We start from the raw sequence: 20,345 nt of genomic DNA, 5'->3' as shown, positions 1-20,345 counted from the left end.
CTGGGGTGAACTGGAGTAGAATGTGGGGTTTGCCGATTCCGCCAAAGGTAAGAATGTTTGTCTGGAAAATGTGCTCTAAATGTTTACCTTTGAGATCCTCATTAAGGGCAAGGCATATGCTAATACCGAGTCATTGTTTGATCTGTGAAATTGACATTGAGCATAGTTGGCATTTGTTTTGCGCTTGCCCATACGCGATTCGTTGCTGGCAGGAAATGGGCTTATCACCGCCTAAAGGGACCTATGATGATGTTGTGGAATGGTTGGAAGAAAAATGCAGCAGAGAAAGTGCAGAGTTCTTAACTAAAGTAATCTGCGTTTTGTTTACTATCTGGAAACATAGGAATGCGGTACTGTGGGGTAATGAACTGATACAGGCAAACATGAGAATCTCATTGACAAGAAAACTAATGGAAGATTGGAGGGAAATGAAGGAATCGAAAGGTGGAGGAGTAACCGAACAGAGGAGAGTAAGTGAGGAAGAAGCAGGGCGAGGGAGAAGGGAAGGGACGGTTGAAGCTAGAAGGGAGTGGAGGGAAGGTAGGTGGACGGGAACGGAAGGGGGTAATCAACATAGAGGGTTAGGGGATGCGGAAAGAAGAGGAGAAGGAATGAGAAGGGATACGCACTTGGGCCAATTAAATGGAGAAAGAGGCGGGATGATTGTGCAGCAGGAAATCATAGTTCCAAGGATCCCACAACACCAGGAGGAAGGCGAAGTGCTCCAATTTCACCAGCAGCAGCAGGAAGTGGGAAGTGAGGAGGGGCGGCAGCAGGTCGATCCGCAGGGAAGGAGAAGCCAAAGATCGATTGTTGTAGATGGAAATCACTAGAAGCGGCCGGATAGGGGAAGATTAAAGTGTAACCTAGATGGAGCTATTTTCAATAGCTCGGGGTGCTGTGGCTGGGGACTAATCGTGAGAGATGAAGATGGGTCCTTTATGGTAGGGGCAAGCGGGATATTAAGAGGGATGCATCAGGTCCGAGTTGTAGAAGCCATGGCGTTAAGAGAGGGTTTGGCTTGGGCAACTAAAATGGAGATGGACAATGTTCAATTTGAGATGGATGCGCAAGTAGTAGTGAAGGGGGTAAGTGTTGAAACACCTTTCCACAAGATTTTGATTTGACAAAATCATCCATGATTAAGAGGCAATTAAATTTAGATGCTTTGATTTAATTTTACTAATATGTTTGTTAAATATTGAGTGCAAAAATATATAAAGTAAAGACAGGACAAAAGTCAGCACAAGCGAAGCTGAGTAGAACGGAACTCAGCATGACAGAATGGAAGCTGAGTGGAGTAAAATTCAGAAGCAACACGAAGCTGACTAAAGTTGAAGATTTCTTCAAGAGCGGTTAAACAAAACGGAGCTGACCTCGAAGGAACTCAACATGAACGTTGAATACTCGAAGAGAACAAACGAAGCTGAGTGACAGTCAGGACAGCATAAAGGATCCGTTCACTAAAGGACAAAGTCTGCCAATCCTCTGCACCAATAATTGGAACCTCGAAGACACCTAAAAGACTAATTCCAAGAGTCATGGGACGTTGGATTATTGGAAACAGACAACTGGTACAAACCACAACACAGATACTCCCTAAGGGACTATCAATCACTAGACCTCCCCTATTCTTTGGGTCAAATTATACATTCTGGAAGAATAGGATGAAAAACTTTATTCAAACCACAAACATGAGTGCATGGCTTGCAATTGTTCAAGGTCCACATGTGCCATACAAAACTGTTAACGATGAGAAAATTGTTAAAAGTGAGGCTGAGTGGACAGAGGATGACCTCAGAAAATTACAAAATAATGCTTCGGCTATAAACATGCTTCACTGTGCGTTAGATGCTGCAGAATACAATAAGATTTCAGGTTGCGAGTCAGCACAGGAGATTTGGAAGAAGCTTGAAGTAACCTATGAAGGCACAAGCAAAGTTAAGGAGTCTAAAGTCAATCAACATACGAGACTCTACGAGCTGTTTGAAATGAAGGAGAATGAAGACATCTCAGAAATGAACGCAAGGTTCACAAACATTATAAATGAGCTAAAAAGGCTTGGAAAGAACTTCACTGAAGAAGAACAGGTGAAGAAAATTCTGAGAAGTCTGCCCAAGAGCTGGCAAGCAAAGAAAACAGCTGTAGAAGAAGCCCAAGACTTGACTACCTACAAATATGATGAGTTGATCGGATCCCTGCTGACCCATGAAATCTCTATGAAAAACTTTGAAGCCAAAGAGAAAGAAAAATCAGAAGACAAGAAACAAAAGTCACTTGTCATGAAAGCTGACTCAACTGAAGCGGAGTCAACTGATGATGAGGAATTGGCCATGTTCACCAGAAAGATGAAAAAGCTGTTCAGGAGAAATGATAGAAACAGCAAAAGGTCATTTAGAAGAAATGATAAGTATAAAGCTGAGTCAAGTGACAAGTACAAGAAGGACAGCTCGAAGTCTGTCACATGTTTTGAGTGTCATCAAACTGGGAACATCAAGTCAAGCTGTCCCAATCTCAAGAAAGAGAAGAAGGGAAGCAAAAAGGCTATGGTAGCCACATGGAGTGACAGTGACGAATCAACATCATCTGAAGCTGAGCAAAATGAAACAGCCAACATATGCTTTATGGCGGATGATGTAGCTGACCGATCCCAATCTGAGCAAGCTGACCTTTCTGATGAAACCGACCAGGAGGATCACAGCAATGAGGTAACATCCTTACTCTTACTTAGAAACGAAATGGTAAATGACCTGAGTGACCTATATACACTAACCAAAAAGTGTAACAAAAATATTAAGGCACTCAGCAGGCGCTGTGATGAGATTGAAGAGGTCAAGCTGAGTGACCTCCGATATCTTCTCCAGGACAACTCTGACTTGCATACCAACATGAAAATCTTACATAAGTTTGTCACGGAGGTTCAATCTGAGTCAAAGAAACTTAGAAAGGATATCACAATGTTACAGAGTCAAGGGAAGGGCTCAAATAGAAATAAACCCCATGCTGAGTACGCAAATACTAGTCAGCATAAGCAATTCACTCAATGTGAGTGTTGTGGAAAAAGGGGACACACAAAGGATGTGTGTTGGCATAACAGGCGGACTGTCCAATGTGACTTCTGCGGAAGAAAAGGGCATACCACAACAGTATATTGGCATGCCCAACACAATAATGCTGACCATACTCAGTTCAACCCACAAAGGGTACCTTTTTGTGATTTCTGTGGTAAGCCAGGCCACACAATAAAAGTATGCCGTCACAAGTTAAAATATGACTTTGCACCTGTTTACACTAACAAGAAAGGACCCAAAAGGAATTGGGTACCTAAAAATGAATAGTTTAAAATGCAGGTCAGCTTGACATGCGTGGAGAAGTCAAAACTATGGTATATAGACAGCGCATGCTCAAGGCATATGACAGGTGATGAAACTCAGTTCATCACACTAGAGCTTAAACGAGGTGGAAGTGTAAGATTTGGAGACAACAAGAAGGGTAAGATAGTCGGCTCAGGTACTATCGGAGGTAACCCAACTATTGAGTCTGTCTCCTTAGTTAAAGGTCTCAAATACAATCTGCTGAGTGTAGCCCAGCTTTGCAAGAGCGTCAGAAGGGTTGTATTTGATGATACTAAGTGTCAAATACTCGAGGGAAATACAAATGAGTTAATTTTAACTGCCCCTCGTGTAGAAAATGTATACATGTTAAACTTAGAAAAACGGTTTTCTAAAAACATATGCTTAGTGTCTAAAGAGGACAACTCCTGGCTTTGGCATAGAAGACTTGGGCATGTCAGCATGGACCTTCTTGCCAAATTAGCTAGAAAGCAATTAGTTGAGGGATTACCCAAATTAAAGTTTGAAAAAGATCAACTGTGTAAAGCTTGTCAGCAAGGCAAACAAACTAAAAAGTCATTTCATAGCAAAAATATTGTCTCAACCAAAAGACCATTGGAATTACTACACTTGGATCTTTTCGGACCTATCCAGCCACTCAGCTTGGGAGGTAAGAAATTTTCCTTGGTTATTGTAGATGATTTCTCTCGGTACACTTGGATCATCTTGCTGAGTAGCAAGGATGAAACCTTTGAGATGTTTACCACATTGATCAAAAAGCTTGAAAATGACAAAGACCTAAGAGTAGCTCACATTAGAAGCGACAATGGTGGAGAATTCAAAAACCAATAGTTTGATGAATTCTGTGAAACCAGTGGTATTGACCACAACTTCTCTGCTCCTAGAACACCTCAACAAAATGGGGTCGTTGAAAGGAAAAATAGAACCATTGTCGAAATAGCTAGGACAATGCTGAGTGAAAATAGGCTTCCAAAGTACTTCTAGGGAGAAGCTATTCACACGGCATGTTACATACTGAATAGGGCTCTAGTTAGACCTATACTTAAGAAAACCCCATATGAACTTTGGAAAGGTCGAAAGCCCAACATTGGATACTTTCGTGCCTTTGGGTGTAAATGCTTTATACTCAATACAAAAGACAACCTTGCTAAATTTGATGCTAAAGCTGACGAGGCGATCTTTTTAGGGTACTCAACAAACAGTAAAGCATATAGAGTATTTAACAAAAGAACTCAGGTTGTAGAAGAGTCTGTACATGTTGAGTTCGATGAAACTGACCGTACAGGTAAGTCAGCTCAGCCTGAAGAAGATGAACCAGGCTCAGCTTTCGCTGATCAACCAGAAGCCTCTGTGTCAACTATACAGGAGCTAACCCAAGGTAAGCAAGAAATTGAAATATCATTTGCTGACCAATCTATTCCTGTAGAGATTGTAGAAACACCTCTTCCAAAGAACTCAACATTGCCCAAGGAAATAAAGATCCCAAGAGGACATACAGAACAAGCCATTCTTGATGCCGCCAACAACAAATTAATGACCAGAGATCAGCTTAGAAAATACCTCAGCAATGTTGCATTCGTCTCAATACATGAGCCAAAGAACTTTGCTGATGCTGAGCAAGATGAATATTGGATCAATGCTATGCAAGAAGAGCTTGACCAATTTACCAGAAATGAGGTATGGGATTTAGTACCTAAACCTAGAAATCAAAAGCCCATAGGAACCAAGTGGGTCTTTAGAAATAAGCTAGATGAGCATGGAAATGTGATTAGAAACAAAGCTCGACTTGTAGCCCAAGGCTATAGTCAGCAAGAGGGTATAGACTATGGAGAAACATTTGCTCCTGTTGCTAGATTAGAAGCTATACATATATTGTGTGCCTATGCCAGTTACATGAATTTTAAACTATATCAAATGGATGTGAAAAGTGCATTTCTTAATGGCTTTATAAACGAAGAGGTATATGTTAATCAACCTCCTGGGTGTGAAGATCCAAAATTTCCAAACCACGTTTATAAACTCAAAAAGGCCCTGTACGGCCTAAAGCAAGCTCCAAGAGCTTGGTATGAGAGGTTGACCAACTTCCTGCTGACCAGGAACTATGTCAGGGGAAAAGCTGACACAACCTTGTTTATTAAGAAAAAGGGTAAACATACCCTACTTGCACAGATATATGTAGATGATATAATTTTTGGTGCTACTGACGAATCTTTGTGCAAATAATTTAGCCAACAGATGCAAACTGAGTTCGAAATGTCCATGATGGGTGAACTCAACTTCTTCCTTGGACTTCAAATCAAGCAAGGTAAGAATGACATCTTTATAAGTCAGTCTAAGTACACCAAGGAAATGTTAAAGAAATTCAGCATGGTAGATTGCAAATCAATATCAACCCCCATGGGTACTGATACTGTCCTATGCAAGGATGAGAAGAGTAAGTCAGTTGATAGTAAACTCTATCGAGGTATGATAGGTTCTTTATTCTATCTCACTGCTAGTAGACCGGATATTCAATACTCAGTATGCTATTGTGCTAGATATCAAGTTGACCCTAGGGAATCTCATCTAACTGCTGTAAAAAGAATTTTTAGATACTTGCAAAGCTCAGTTGATGTAGGTCTATGGTATCCAACCTCAAATGACTTCACACTCATTGGATATATTGATGCTGACTATGGACGGGATAAGCTAGAACGGAAGAGTACTTCAGGAGGATGCCATTTTCTCGGAAGTTGTCTAGTATCTTGGTTCAGCAAGAAGCAATCATCCGTAGCCCTATCTACAACTGAAGCTGAGTACGTGGCTGCTGGAAGCTGTGTAGCACAAGTCCTATGGATAAAGCAACAGCTTGAGGATTATGGAGTCAAAACAAAGACAATAGAGATCAAATGTGACAACAAAAGTGCCATTGATCTATCAAAGAACCCAATCCAACACAGCAGGATGAAGCATGTTAGCATAAGGCATCACTTCATCAGAGATCATGCACTAAAAGATGAGATCAAGCTGACCTATGTGCCAATAAATGATCAGCTGGCAGATATCTTCACAAAGCCCTTGGCACGAGAACAATTCAACACACTAAGGGCAGCAATTGGTATGTCAAATCCACTCTAACTAAATCTGTATTGAATAATTGCCATATGAGTGGAACTTTGAATGATTGTGCAAATGCCATGTTGAGTCAAATATCTACTCCTTACTAAGTTTGAAAATGAAAAAGCCACCCTATGCTGAATTGACATATATATTGAGTGATGATACTGAGTAGGCATAAAAGCTGAGTAAACATCCTATGCTGAGTAGATAAACATATTGAGTAATCACTCTATGCTGAGTAAATACACATGCTGAGTGAGCAACGTATGTTGAGTTAATTAGAGATAGAGAAATTATCTTCACAAAAGTTAGGTACTCAATATCGTGTATGCTTCGAATTCTAGCAAAACCTAGTAAAAACCCACTCGCGAAAGGTGAACCTACACGTGTAACCTCTGGCACATTGGGAAGACGCACATTAATGGCAAATCCCATGCGCCGAAGATGTCATAATTGACAGAATTTTTGTCGGTTGAACGTCCCTAGGTAAAAACGGCTAGTTAATGATTAAGGGCCGTCGTAAATTTATATAAAAAGTGGAAGAATCCCCACTCTTCATTCCTTACGCCTGTAATCTCCTGAAATCAAACTTCTTTCTCTCTAAGAACTTCAAAACCTTGAAAAATGGCTTCCGGCAAAATCAAAACCCCTAAAACTCAAACCACAGACAAACCCACTGACCACGCGGGTCCTTCGACGGAAATAGAAAGGAAAATGATCAAGGTACACTCAAAGGTCAACAATCTGGAGGTTTTAAAATGCCGATGGTTTTCTCCAAGTTTTGTCTCATCTGAGAAACCATTCTGTGAATGGATCGAGAAGAACAAGTGGAAAGGTCTCTTCTCTCTTTCAGGAACAACCTATCCCAGGTTAGTACGGGAATTCTACTCGAATCTATGTGTTGATGCAGATGACTCTGACTATTTGGAGACCACTGTTAAAGGTCAGAAAATCGTCGTAACCCCTGCCTATCTAGCCACATTGCTAGATTTACCAGATGAAGGAATTCAATTTAGAACGACAAAGGAGAAAATACCAAAAGCCACAACTGAGAAGCTAAAGGGGTTCTGTAAACCCAAAGATCATAAGGGTGAAATACCCAGCACCTGTATGGGTAAAGAACAAAAGATGGTCCATTTCATGCTGACCAACTTTATCTTCCCCAAACTCAGCTCAGCTTCATTCGCGTCAAACTTCGAACAGTGCTTCATCTGGCACATGTTGACCTACACTCCGTTCAATCTTCCCGTCTTTCTAGTTGGAGCGTTTCAACGAAGTGGTAAGAAACTCCGCTTGGGCTCTCTCATTACAAAAATTATACAGGACAAGCAAATAGAGACGGTGAATGAAATAAGTACGTTAGGAAGTGAAATCACTGCAGTTCTACTGGATGGACTGTTATACAATCAACCCTTGAAGGGATATGAAGGAGCTGGAGATGCTGAAGAAGATGAAGAAGCTGAGCAACCAGAAACTGAGCTTGAAGCTGAGCCTGCAAAAGATGTTGAGGCTCATGCTGAGTCACCTGAGACAGCTCAGCCTGAGAGAAGGAAGAAGAGAAAGGCTGTAGAAACCTGCTCTAAAGACATTCATGCTGTCCCAAAGAAAGTAAGGCTTTCATCAAAAGAAAAAGCTAAAGCTGACAAGGCTAAGGAGCAAGCTGAGAAAAGAAAGAGGCAAGAAGAGCCTGAGGATGAGGACGAAGAAACTCCAGAATCCCCTTTAAAGAAAAGGAAAAAGGGTAACTCCTTAAAGATAGTGGAAGCTGTCCCACTAGCCTCTACTCAACCGGAAGGTCATGGAACTGACCAAGAAAAGGAAGATGTGGAAGAAACTGAACAACATGTTGAGCACCAAGAAACTAATACTGAGCAGGAAGAATATCCCAATATTAAGAAATCTCAGGATGATGCTGAGCAGAGAGAGAAAGAAAGTAATGTTGTTGAGGGTCCAGTTGAGCAACTTATAGAAGAGGAGACAATTGCTACTGAGTCCAGTGAAGGTATTCAAACTGACCATTCACCGCCAAGAGCTGAGACACGGTGAAGACTCAAAAAGAAAGCGCAAAAGCAAATCGATCTCATGGACGACTTTCCCATTGATGAGCTTGAAACTGACCTCTCTACAATCCAGTTCCAGTACTTCTCCAATGAAACTGAGTCACCACCAGAAAATCCAGTGGAAAAGCAAGCCTCTGTTACTCAGGATGAGGAACAAGCCAAGAACCCTGCAGATCCAATTCAAACTACTCAAGTTGAGCCAACTCATGCCTCAACTCCACCTCCAACACAACATGTTGATGACTCAGCTCATCCAATCAATCAAAGTCCAGGTACCAATCAAGGTACTCAATCTAGCAGAGAACCAACTCCTCCACCTCCATCAAACTCTGTACCAGCCTCTGAGTCTAATACTGCTAAATTTGCATACTTAAATGCTACTGAGTCTGGCCGATGGGTCATTGCTTCTGCTCAGTCCTTGCTTCAAGATTTCCATACTACTCAAGCTGATGGTCACCAATCTACTCAAGCTGAGTCCTCCCACCTGTCAGGTATTACTCAGCTTCTGAATGAACTTCGAGGACTAAAGGATCTGGTCAGCGTTATCACTGCGGTTCAAACTCAGCAACCGAATCAAGGGCAAATAGCAAAACTGACTGAACTCGTGCACCCACATGAATTCGCTTGAAGGCAAAATTCACCAACTGTCAGAAGTCAATCCAGGGTATGTCACTTCCACTGAGCTTCAAAACTATTTTGTTAAGCTAACAGCGGAACTGACCACCTCTAGCGCAACTGCCAATACTGAGTCTGCTACGTCTGCTGAATTGCAAGACTGCTTTACCAAGCTGAATGCTGAGCTGACCAAATTAAGTCCACCCACCAATGCTGAGTTTGCCACCTCTGCTGAACTTCAACAATGTTTCACCCAGCTTCATACTGAGCTGATCAGTACACGTGACTTAGTATCCTCCTCTTCTCAGTGTACTATTGACCAATTAAGTGAAGCAGTCAGACTACTCAACATCGACAGAGCCTAGATGGATGTTGATCCCATCTCCAACACTGAACTCATGAGCTTCTCACAAGCTATCATGAAGGTAATGCGCATCAACAATGGCCAGCGCATGTTTTATGATTCTGCTCTGCTGAAACTGTTCCATCAAGCTTTTGGACAGATCACAGGCTCACTCACCTGCTTGAGCAAATCTCATGAATGCCTCCTCAGCATGATCAGCAGCTCTCTTCGGGTTCCTCGGCATATCCAGGACGATAGTGTGCCAGTAATTGATGGCTTGAGAGAAAGCACCAAAAGGCTCCAGCGCTACTCTCATTATCTCTCCTCCGCAGCACGGAATGAAACTTTCCTCTACAAACCCGATGATGGCAAAACGGGGGAGACGAGTCAAGGAGGAACTCAGCCTCAGCCTGCAGGTTATGCTTCTGGAAGCAAAGAGAAAGAGAAAGGAAAAGGAATTGCTCACGCTGATCACTCAGCTCAGAAAAAGAAGAAGTAGAACTTGCTTAGTCATGTCTAAAAACTTATCCCATTATCATGTCCTTAAATGTTGTTTAGGTCAATGTGTTTTTTTTTTTTTCAGTCAATATGCCTTCTTGTTGTTTAGATCAATATAACAAGTATTAGTTTCCTTCCTGACCTGACTAATAAAATTGGAACAAATAAATCAAGAAGTTAAAAACACTCAGTATGCATTAACACCAAAACACATTAAAAATAAACTGAGAGACAACATACTTCTAAAACTGACTTAAATCAAAACAAGCTCAAAACTAAAACTGAGTCAGTATACACAAATGTCTTAAGTCTAAATCAAATTAGATCTTGGAATGTTAAGAATAAAGTTAAGACAAAATGTGTGCAACCCTTACGGGGGAGTCATCTCAAGAATATCAATCATGGGGCAACTTATAACTGAGTTCCGTAATTATATATTTTGCCAACATCAAAATGGGGGAGTTTGTTGAAACACCTTTCCACAAGATTTTGATTTGACAAAATCATCCATGATTAAGAGGCAATTAAATTTAGATGCTTTGATTTAATTTTACTAATATGTTTGTTAAATATTGAGTGCAAAAATATATAAAGTAAAGACAAGACAAAAGTCAGCACAAGCGAAGCTGAGTAGAACGGAACTCAGCATGACATAATGGAAGCTGAGTGGAGTAAAATTCAGAAGCAAAACGAAGCTGACTAAAGTTGAAGATTTCTTCAAGAGCGGTTAAACAAAACGGAGCTGACCTCGAAGGAACTCAGCATGAACGTTGAATACTCGAAGAGAACAAACGAAGCTGAGTGACAGTCAGGATAGCATAAAGGATCCGTTCACTAAAGGACAAAGTCTGCCAATCCTCTGCACCAATAATTGGAACCTCGAAGACACCTAAAAGACTAATTCCAAGAGTCATGGGACGTTGGATTATTGGAAACAGACAACTGGTACAAAAAGACAAACCAGACGCTAGAAGACAAACCTGACGCCTGAAGAAAACAGAGAAAGGGAATGGCGGTGCATTCTGAAGACTAACCAGAAATTGTTCCCCAAAAGAGCCGTTTTGGTGTTAACGGCTAAGACATTTCAAAACGATCAAATCTACAGATTTCTTTCTATAAAAGGACAATCGATGAACTTGGATCATCACCGAAACATTGAAAGAAAAATACAAGAGAGAAAGTCTAGAAAGCACTCAAATACAAAAAGATCTTACACCAACTTTTCTATTCTATGTGTAAATGCTAGATTGATTTGTAATCATCTAAAGTGTTCTTTAGTTCAAAAAGAATAAGTCTGTGATCAATAAGAATATTGAGAGTGTTAAGCTGAGTGCTTGGCTGTAAGCATTTCAGTGGTAGAGAAATCTAGGTGCTGGGTTGTAGCACTTAGTAGGAGTTGAGTAGACGAATAGAGGAAGGTACTCTTGCATATTCAACTTCCTTGTAATCGGTTTGTGCTCTACCTTTAAAGAGCTCAGTATTGGATTCAAAAATCCCGGAGGACTCTGGGGACTGGACGTAGGCAGAGAGGCCGAACCAGGATAAGTGATACTGAGTAATCTCTAAACTCTCTCTTATAATTGCATGTGTTGTTTACTTTATTTACTCAGCATATAAATTGCCTAAGCTGATCTTGAGTAAGTAAGTGGTGCTGAGTTAGAAGCTGACCTCCAAGAGTGTCAATTCTCAACTCACAAGAAAACAACTTTAGTCAACATCTGATTAAAGCTGTCTTCAAACATATCTCACCAAGCTGACCATAAGCTGAGTTAATAAACTCTCAAAATAACTTCCAGTCAGCTTAATTAAAATGAGAAAAAGTTATATTAGTTCCTAACCCCCCCTTGGAACTAATTACCAGGGACCAACAGTAAGTTCAGAGGAGTCGGATCTATCAAATTTTGGAGACATAATAGAAGATTGCAAGGAGTTGATGAAAAATAAGACGTATACTGTGTCTTTTGTTCCGAGACTAGCGAATAGAGCGGCACACCAAGTAGCAAGGCAGGCTCTTTCCAATGCTAGTATTTATTCGTTTTTTGATTTGCCAAATTGGCTAATAAGTGTAATTGAAGAGGATATTATCGCCTCAGTATATAATTTCAGTATTTTCCCTCAAAAAAAAAAAAAATATAATAACGTGAATTTGGAGTTAAATTCACATTGTATTAATTAGACAATGTTTCTAAATTTATGTTGTATGGTATGAGAATTAACACATTTCAAATTTGAAAAGAAAAGGGAGCAGCAATTTTAATTATCTTGAATTAATGAGAACCAAAGCAAAATATTATTGGGCCAGCGAAACTTAAAAAACAAAGAAAGCTCAGAATCAACCCATTCTCATCTGAAATCAGATGATATTGATGGACCCCACCAACCAGTTAGGCGATAAATATCTTCACTGCTTTCCACAGGTTTTTGCACCAGCCGGGAATCGAACCCGGGTCTGTAGCGTGGCAGGGTACTATTCTACCACTAGACCACTGGTGCTGTTTGAAATATCTGACAGTTTAGTATTTTATAACCAATATTCATTCTTTTCTCTATTCTAAACTTTATATTTCCCTAATTTTTTTTAGGGTAAATTTCAAATAAAACCTACGTAGCTTCACTAATTTTCAGATAAAGGACTGTGGTATACATTTATCAAAATGAGAATTGAGGTTTTCAACTTTAGTAAAATAAGGACTTTTTCGATTGATACTATTAAAATCACCATTGACGATTTAAAATACTATTAAAATCACCATTGACGATTTAAAAAATGAAATATTTTAAGAACTGCTAATATTCTAAACAACTTTAATTCTTCAACTTTTTTATTTTAAGATTATTTAGATGATGTTTGGTAAAGAGAGAAAGTTAATGTTTAGAGAGAGAAAGTTCTAAAAAAGATGATTTTCGAAAATCGAAAATGTAGTTCCATAAAAAATATGACATTGAACAACTTTAATTCTTGAAAATTTTCATTTTCAGGAGGTTAAAGATGGTTTTAATAGCATTAATCCAAGTGCGAAACCTCAATCCTTGTTTTGACAAAAAGTAAATTACAATCATTTATCTGAAAATTAGTGAAACCACATGGGTTTTATTTGGAATTTACCCTTTTTCTTATTACTCCCTTATTCACTAGGTTGTTCTCGTGATCCATGTTGTCTTAGTTCGTAATATGAAAGTATTTGTTTCTAATTAATAACCAAACTTTAATTATACGCGTCTAATTAATAACCAAACTTTAATTATGGCAAACGACAGTATTACTCAACAAGATATGTTAAACCCTCTGTTTCTACATCCTTCATATGGTGCGAGCTCCATAACTGTTGATAAGCTACAAAGTAGCTATGATTACAGAACATGGCGAAGGAGCGTGGAAATCAATCTGTCATCAAAATGCAAGCTGGGTTTTGTCACTGGTGTTGTGAAGAGATCAACCAATGGTGACACTAAAGCCGAGATGTGGGATATCCACAACAACCTGGTAATTGGCTGGATAACTCATAATTTTTTTCCTAGTATTAAAAGGTCTGTTATATTTATAACTACATCTAAGGATATTTGGACTAATCTTGAAAAAGGTTTTCACTTACCAATGGATCTAGGAAATACAGACTTAGTAAGGAGCTATTTGATGAAAAACAGAACAACAAATCCATAGATGAATATTATACTGCTATGAGATCGTTATGGGAGGAACTAGATGCCTTGAATTTGTTGTCAATGATAACAGAACCCACTGATGAGATTAAAGCCCTTCTAAAAGCCATAAATACACAGCAGGAAGAGGCAAAACTATTTCAATTTCTAAATGGCCTAAATAAGACTTATAATGCTCAGAGAAGTCAGCTTCTTTTGCAAAGTCCTCTTCCTTCTGTTGAAACTGCCTCAGCAGCGTTGCAACAAGAAGAAGCTCAACGTGAAATTTTAAACCCTCAAAGCTTTGATACTGAAATGTCTGTAGTTTCAGTAAAACTCAAGTAGACAAAGTGCAGATCTGTTCAACATGTGGAGGTAAAAACCACAGCATTGATAGATGTTGGACCATTTTAGGATATCTTAATGGCATTCCATTCCTAAAACAAAGTTGAAGACTATGAATCGGTCTTCCACTCATTTTCAAGGATCAAACTCCAAACGGAATCAAGGTGCTTCTAGTTCAAAGTTCAACCATGGTGCTAAGCTGGCTGCCACTGGTTAAGCTTGTAGAAAACACATGGGACTCCTATTCACACCACAACAGTTGGAACAATTGGCAAAGTTGTTGTCTCAAATTCAGTATAAACATCAAAAGGAATCTGAGACAGATGAAGAAATTGAGCAGCATTTCTCAGGAATGATGTCATGTCAATCTGTTGTGTCATCATCAACTAAATGGATATTGGATTCTGGGGCATATGATCATATGACACCATCTCTGCAGATCCTAAAACATCCAGTCCTGTTGCCAAATGCTCCTCCAATTCATCTTCCTAATGGGCATACTGCAGCCATATCTCATATAGGTTCTATGGAGCAACCTAGTGGATTGGAGGTGAAAGGAGTGTTATGTGTTCCCTATTTCAAGCACAATCTATTTTCTGTGTCAAAGCTAGTCCGAGACAACAAATGTGAGGTTTTATTTCATCCTACTCACTGCACTATTGTTGAATCTAGCACAAAAAGATCGATTGGAGTTGGAAAGGCCAGAAATGGTCTATATTACTTGGTTGATCATGTTAATGATGCTGATGCCTTGAAATATTTGAATGATGTTAATATTGATAGTGGTTCAATGTGTCTTGCTGTTGACTCTAAAATTTCTTAAAATGCTCTTGAAATATGGCACCATAGACTAGGACATGTCTCCACAGGAAAACTACAACACATAGCTTGTGTCAAGCCTTTTGTTACCTCTCCAACTAAAATTTGTGTGACATGTCCTTTGTCTAAGTTCACTAAGCTGCCATTTCAGTTAAGCAACTCTCATGCTGGGAATTCCTTTGATCTTATTCATATTGACATATGGGGGGGCTACAAAGTCTAAACCATGGGTAGATATAGGTTCTTTCTTACCATTGTGGATGATCATACTAGAAACACTTGGGTGTATTTGCTAAAACAGAAATCTGAGTCTCTTTCTGTTTTAATTGCTTTTACAAACTATGTGAAAACACATTTTGACAAGCCTATAAAAAACTTGAGGTCAGATGATGCCTTGGAATTCGATGACATTCATTGTCATATTTTCTTATCTCTAAATGGAATAGTGCATCAAACATTTTGTGTGAGGAGACAAGAACAAAATGCTCATGTAGAAAGGAACCATAGGCACATACTTGAAATAACCAGGGCCCTGCATTTTCAAGCAGAATTACCTTTGTCTTATTAGGGAGACTGTATTCTCACTGCAGTCCATTTGATTAATAGGCTGCCTTCACTAGTTTTGAATAACAAAACACCATATGAAATGTTGCATAAAAAGGTCTCTTCATACAGTCATTTAAAAGTGTTTGGATGTTTGGCTTTTGCAATCAATCGTGAATTTCCTTCTGATAAAATGTCACCTAAGGGAATACCTTATGTGTTATTAGGCTACCCACCTACATAAAAGGGCTACAGACTGCTCAATTTAACTACAAACACAGTTTTCATTTCTAGAGATGCCCTGTTTCATGAGAAAGTCTTTCCCTTTCATTCTGAATCTAAAAACTCCTGTATGCATCATATTCCTGTTCTGAACTCTACCAAACCACAACCTGCTATCTCAGATGACATGTATTTGTCACTTTTAAACACCATAGATGAACCTGAATCTACATCCACTGCAGACATTGCTCAAGGAAGTGCTCAATCCCTTGTTACTCAACCCAGTTCACCTACCAATTCTCAGCCCAGTTCACCTGTATACACATCTCACCCTCCTATTGTGAGAAGATATTCAAGATCAAACAATGCCCCATCATGGCTAAAAGATTACATCACTCCATATGTAACCAATCTTGCTAGTACAGAAATTAATTAGACTTTCCCATGCTTCCTTGCTACCCTAACCTTTCAATCTGACCTTGTTTATTTCAAAGATGCTGTCAAATGTTCGCATTGGGTGAATGCAATAAACACTAAACTGAATGCTTTAGAGGAAAATCGGACTTGGGATGTGGTTACTTTACCTCAAGGAAAAATGGCCATAGGATGTAAATGGTTGTTCAAACCAAAGTTCAACCCTGATGGGACCATTGAAAGACATAAAGCAAGATTGGTTATTATGGGATGCAGACAAAAACAGGGAGAGGATTACACAGAGACATTTGCACCTGTTGCAAAAATGACTACAGTTAGAGCTCTATTAGCTGTTACTGCAATTGAAGATTGGTATTGTTTTCAAATGGATGTCACCAATGCATTCTTGCATGGGGATCTAAATGAGATGGTATACATGAAAATGCCACAAATGTATACTCATTATGGTTGCAGAATTTCTGAACATTCTGTGATTATAAATCACAAAGCACCTAATCCATTTGTTTGCAGGCTCAAGAAGTCTCTATATGGACTTAAACAAGCTCCAAGACAGTGGTTTCACAGACTGTCTACCACTCTTATTACTCTGGGCTACCTTCAATCTAAATCAGACTATAGTCTCTTTGTTTTACAAACTTCATCAACCATTACTATGATACTTGTATATGTTGATGACTTGGTAATTTCAGGAAATTGTCTTAAGTCCATTGAGCATCTTAAATCCATGCTGTCTCATTCTTTTCACATGAAGAATTGGGATCTTTGAGGTACTTTCTAGGTTTAGAGATTGACAGATCAACTGCAGGGTTCTTTGTATCTCAAAAGAAATATGCTCAAGATATTCTTACAGAGTTTGGTATGTTGCATTCTAAGTCCTTGCAACTTCCACATGCTGGTGCTCTTAAACTAACAGCCGATAAAGGAGACCTTTTGCTAGAACCAACTGTGTATCAGAGATTGATAGGAAACTCATTTATCTCACTATCATTGGGCCATACATTGCTTTCCCAGTGCAATTGCTCACTCAATTTCTTCATCAGCCAACCTCCACTCATCTTCAGGCTGCCAAACTTATACTGAGATACCTAATTGGCACAGTTTCTCAAGGAATTATACTTGCTTCCTCTTCTGCAGCTAAATTGACTACTTTCTGTGACAGTGATTGGGTAAGCTATCCTATTACCAAGAGGTTAACTACGGGGTTTTGTATCTTCCTTAGTTAATCTCCTGTCTCTTGGAAGGCCAAGAAGCAATCTGTGGTGGCCAGGTCTTCTACAAAGGCAGAATATCGTGCTATGGCATTGACTACGTGTGAAGTTACATGGCTATCTTCTCTGCTGAAGGATTTTGGTGACAAAAATTTACCTCCAACTATTCTTCATTATGACAACCAAGCAACTCTGTCCATAGCCGCTAATCCTGTGCTGCATGAACGCACAAAACACATAGAGATTGATTGTCACCATCTGCGTGATCAAGTGAAATCGGGTAACATTGTTCCTTCTCATATTTCATCCTGTGATCAAATTGCTGATATTCTGACAAAGGCTATTCCAGTGAAGGCTCATAAAAAACGTATTGCGAAGCTTGGAGCTCTCCCTTATCTACCTCACAAGCTTGAGGGGGAGTGTTGAAGGACCTTACTGAAATTTGTTGTTGAATTGTTTTTTCGACCAATTTAGTTATTTTCATTACTTGTAGTACTGTTTAGCTTTTTTTGTTATTACCGTTGGTTTATGTCCTTGTATTGGACACATGTAGGGTGTCAAGGTTTTCTGTTTTGCTCTTTTGTCCTGTTGCTTTTTTGCTCTTGGCGTTATAGCCTTTGTTTTCCCTTTTTTTTGGGTTTATGATGAAATAAACAATTATTGGGAACAATCACTTCTGTCATTCTTTTGGTATTGTGATTCATGGGATTTACTCATTAAATAATGAACAAACTGATTCTCTCTCCGAGCATGTTATTCCTAAAGTTGTCAGGGATGTCATTGAGTTTGTCAAACAAGATTCAAATTCTATCACCAACAACCCATTTATTGCTAAGCCATCATTCAAGGAATAAAGAAAGAAAATTCATAAAACCTCCAAAGACCCCACTAAGGCAGCGGAAGTTATGTCGTCTCTTTAGGAGATGCACAGTCCAACTGGTACCGATGTGAGGCTCGAAGGAGCTCTGAAAAAATATTTGGCCTTGGTCAATGTCTCCCCTCTTTGTTGAAGTAGTTTAATCTAGTTTGTTTTTCTTTGTTGGAAACCAAGGTTTGTGTCATCCCGACCGATATGATTGTGAACAAATATCGCTCATGGACTTGTGTTAGATCAGAAGCGAGAGGTACAGTCGGTGGCACTTGGCCCTTATGGAAAGCAAATTTGATTCATTTGGTGGTCAAGTCGATTTCCCATCAGTTTATCCACTGGAAAATAATTCAGAATGGTCAAATTCAATTCCAAGTGTCATTTATAGGAAGAGCTTGTTGTTCTTAGGACTAGTATATCTTATTTGTGGTTCTTGCTTGGGGATTTTAATGATATTGTCCTTCTTTTTGATAAAAAAGGCAGGTTAACAACTATATCAATTACTTCATGATCCATAAAAATGAGATGGATGCATATGGTGTGTTTGATCTTGGGTTCTCCGGGCATCATTTCTCCTGGTGTCAGAATGGCACTTTCATGCGTTTGGATAAAGTTTACTGTAATGCCTCGACCCGACTCCTCTTAGTCAATGCTTAAATCTTGAATCTCTCGTTTAGCCATTTGGATCATTGTCCGATTTTACTAAGATTATTGGGGGCTCCCAATAATAAATTCTCTAGATTGTTTAGATATTTACTAGCTTGGGAGACGTATCACGAGTTCTCTAATTTTGTTTCAATCCATTGGCGTCCCAAGTCTGATCCCGTTGTTTCTGCTAATTCCTTTAAGCAAGAGGTTGTGTTGTGGAATAAAAATTTTTTGGGCACATTATCTCTAAAAATGTATGATGAGAATAATGCTCGTTTCCTTCAATGGGCTTCAGAAGTGTATTAAGCTGCGGTATGATGAGAATAATGCTCGTTTCCTTCAATCTCTTCAGAACGAGTTGGAGACTGTGCTTTGCTAGGAGGAACTCCGTTGATTCCAAAGGTCTAGAAAAGTTTGGATTCATGATGTGAATATAATTCTAAAATTTTCACCTCTTTACTATCATTCGAAGGCAACGAAACCATATTGACGCTATCAAAGATTTTGCAGGGTGCTTAGGTGTAAAAAGAGCTGGAGTGTGTGCTTTGCTTGGAGGAACTCCTCTGATTCCAAAAGTCTAGAAAAGTTTGGATTCGTGATGGGAATATGAATTCTAAAATTTTTTCCAACAATTTTTTCTCTTGAACAATATTTTCTAAAATATAATATTTTTCGACAATCAAATGGAACCTACAACTAATTTTTTTCTTGCCCGTTATTGTAACTTGGGGATAAATGTTTTTGTTGGTACTTATCCACTAGTATGGGATATTATTTTGTGATAATTAAATTATTATTTTTATAATAATTTCTTTCATAATTATTATTACATAATTGTAAATATACATTTTATTTATTAAATACTATATTTAAATATTTGTAATATAGTATAAAGGTAAAAGAATTAGACCAGTTCAAATTTGGAAGGAAAAGAAAAAGGGAGGGGAGCAGCAATTTTTTTTTAATAATTGGTCTGAACTAAATATTATTGAACCATTATAAAAAAAAAAATTAAAAAAGAAAGCTCAGAATCAACCCATTCTCATCTGAAATCAGATGATATTGATGGACCCCACCAATCAGTTAGGCGATAAATATCTTCACAGCTTTCCATTGGATGCACCAGCCGGGAATCGAACCCGGGTCTGTACCGTGGCAGGGTACTATTCTACCACTAGACCACTGGTGCTACTTGTGCTGTGTTTCTTATTTATTTACTATGTCACAATTTTCATTTGTTCTCCCTTATTCACTAGGTTCTTCTCGTCATCTATGCTATCTTAATCCTTAATATAGGAACCTGTAGAGAATTTCTAATTAATAATCCAAACTTAATTATAACATTTGTATCAGTACAGTATAAAATTTTCAATTAATTATAAATAATAATTAATAACATTTATATTTGTATTTGGTGGAGGCCAATTCACCTCCACCATAGCAGTAGATGAGAACTAACTAAGTTTTTATCCCTTGGTTACATTAGTGGTGGTAATTATCGAGTTTGTATTGTGTTTATGTCATATTAATTTTTGGATTAGTGTCAATCGAATCCTAATTCAACTCAAAATCTTTCATGTCATAATCGTATGAACTGAATCATATTAGTATCGACTTCGTATCGTGTTTTTAGGTGTTACTATGTACATC

At 38.8% G+C, this 20,345-nt stretch overlaps 4 non-coding genes across 4 annotated transcripts; all 4 read right to left on the bottom strand.

Annotated features, from left to right (window-relative positions):
• Positions 1-12,290: 12,290 nt before the first annotated feature.
• LOC136221379 (small nucleolar RNA snoR114) lies at positions 12,291-12,378 on the bottom strand. Its single transcript, XR_010685144.1, has one exon. It is a non-coding gene; the product is annotated as a small nucleolar RNA snoR114 (small nucleolar RNA).
• Positions 12,379-12,390: 12 nt separating this feature from the next.
• On the bottom strand, positions 12,391-12,461 carry TRNAG-GCC (transfer RNA glycine (anticodon GCC)). Its single transcript has one exon. It is a non-coding gene; the product is annotated as a tRNA-Gly (tRNA).
• Positions 12,462-19,716: 7,255 nt separating this feature from the next.
• On the bottom strand, positions 19,717-19,804 carry LOC136221378 (small nucleolar RNA snoR114). The gene has a single exon (XR_010685143.1). It is a non-coding gene; the product is annotated as a small nucleolar RNA snoR114 (small nucleolar RNA).
• A 9-nt stretch (positions 19,805-19,813) lies between these two features.
• On the bottom strand, positions 19,814-19,884 carry TRNAG-GCC (transfer RNA glycine (anticodon GCC)). The gene has a single exon. It is a non-coding gene; the product is annotated as a tRNA-Gly (tRNA).
• Between the last annotated feature and the right edge of the window lie 461 nt (positions 19,885-20,345).

This window comes from Euphorbia lathyris, chromosome 2, assembly GCF_963576675.1.
Source record: "Euphorbia lathyris chromosome 2, ddEupLath1.1, whole genome shotgun sequence".
NCBI classification, from domain to species: Eukaryota; Viridiplantae; Streptophyta; class Magnoliopsida; order Malpighiales; family Euphorbiaceae; genus Euphorbia; species Euphorbia lathyris.
This window is presented reverse-complemented; position numbering and strand designations above follow the sequence as displayed.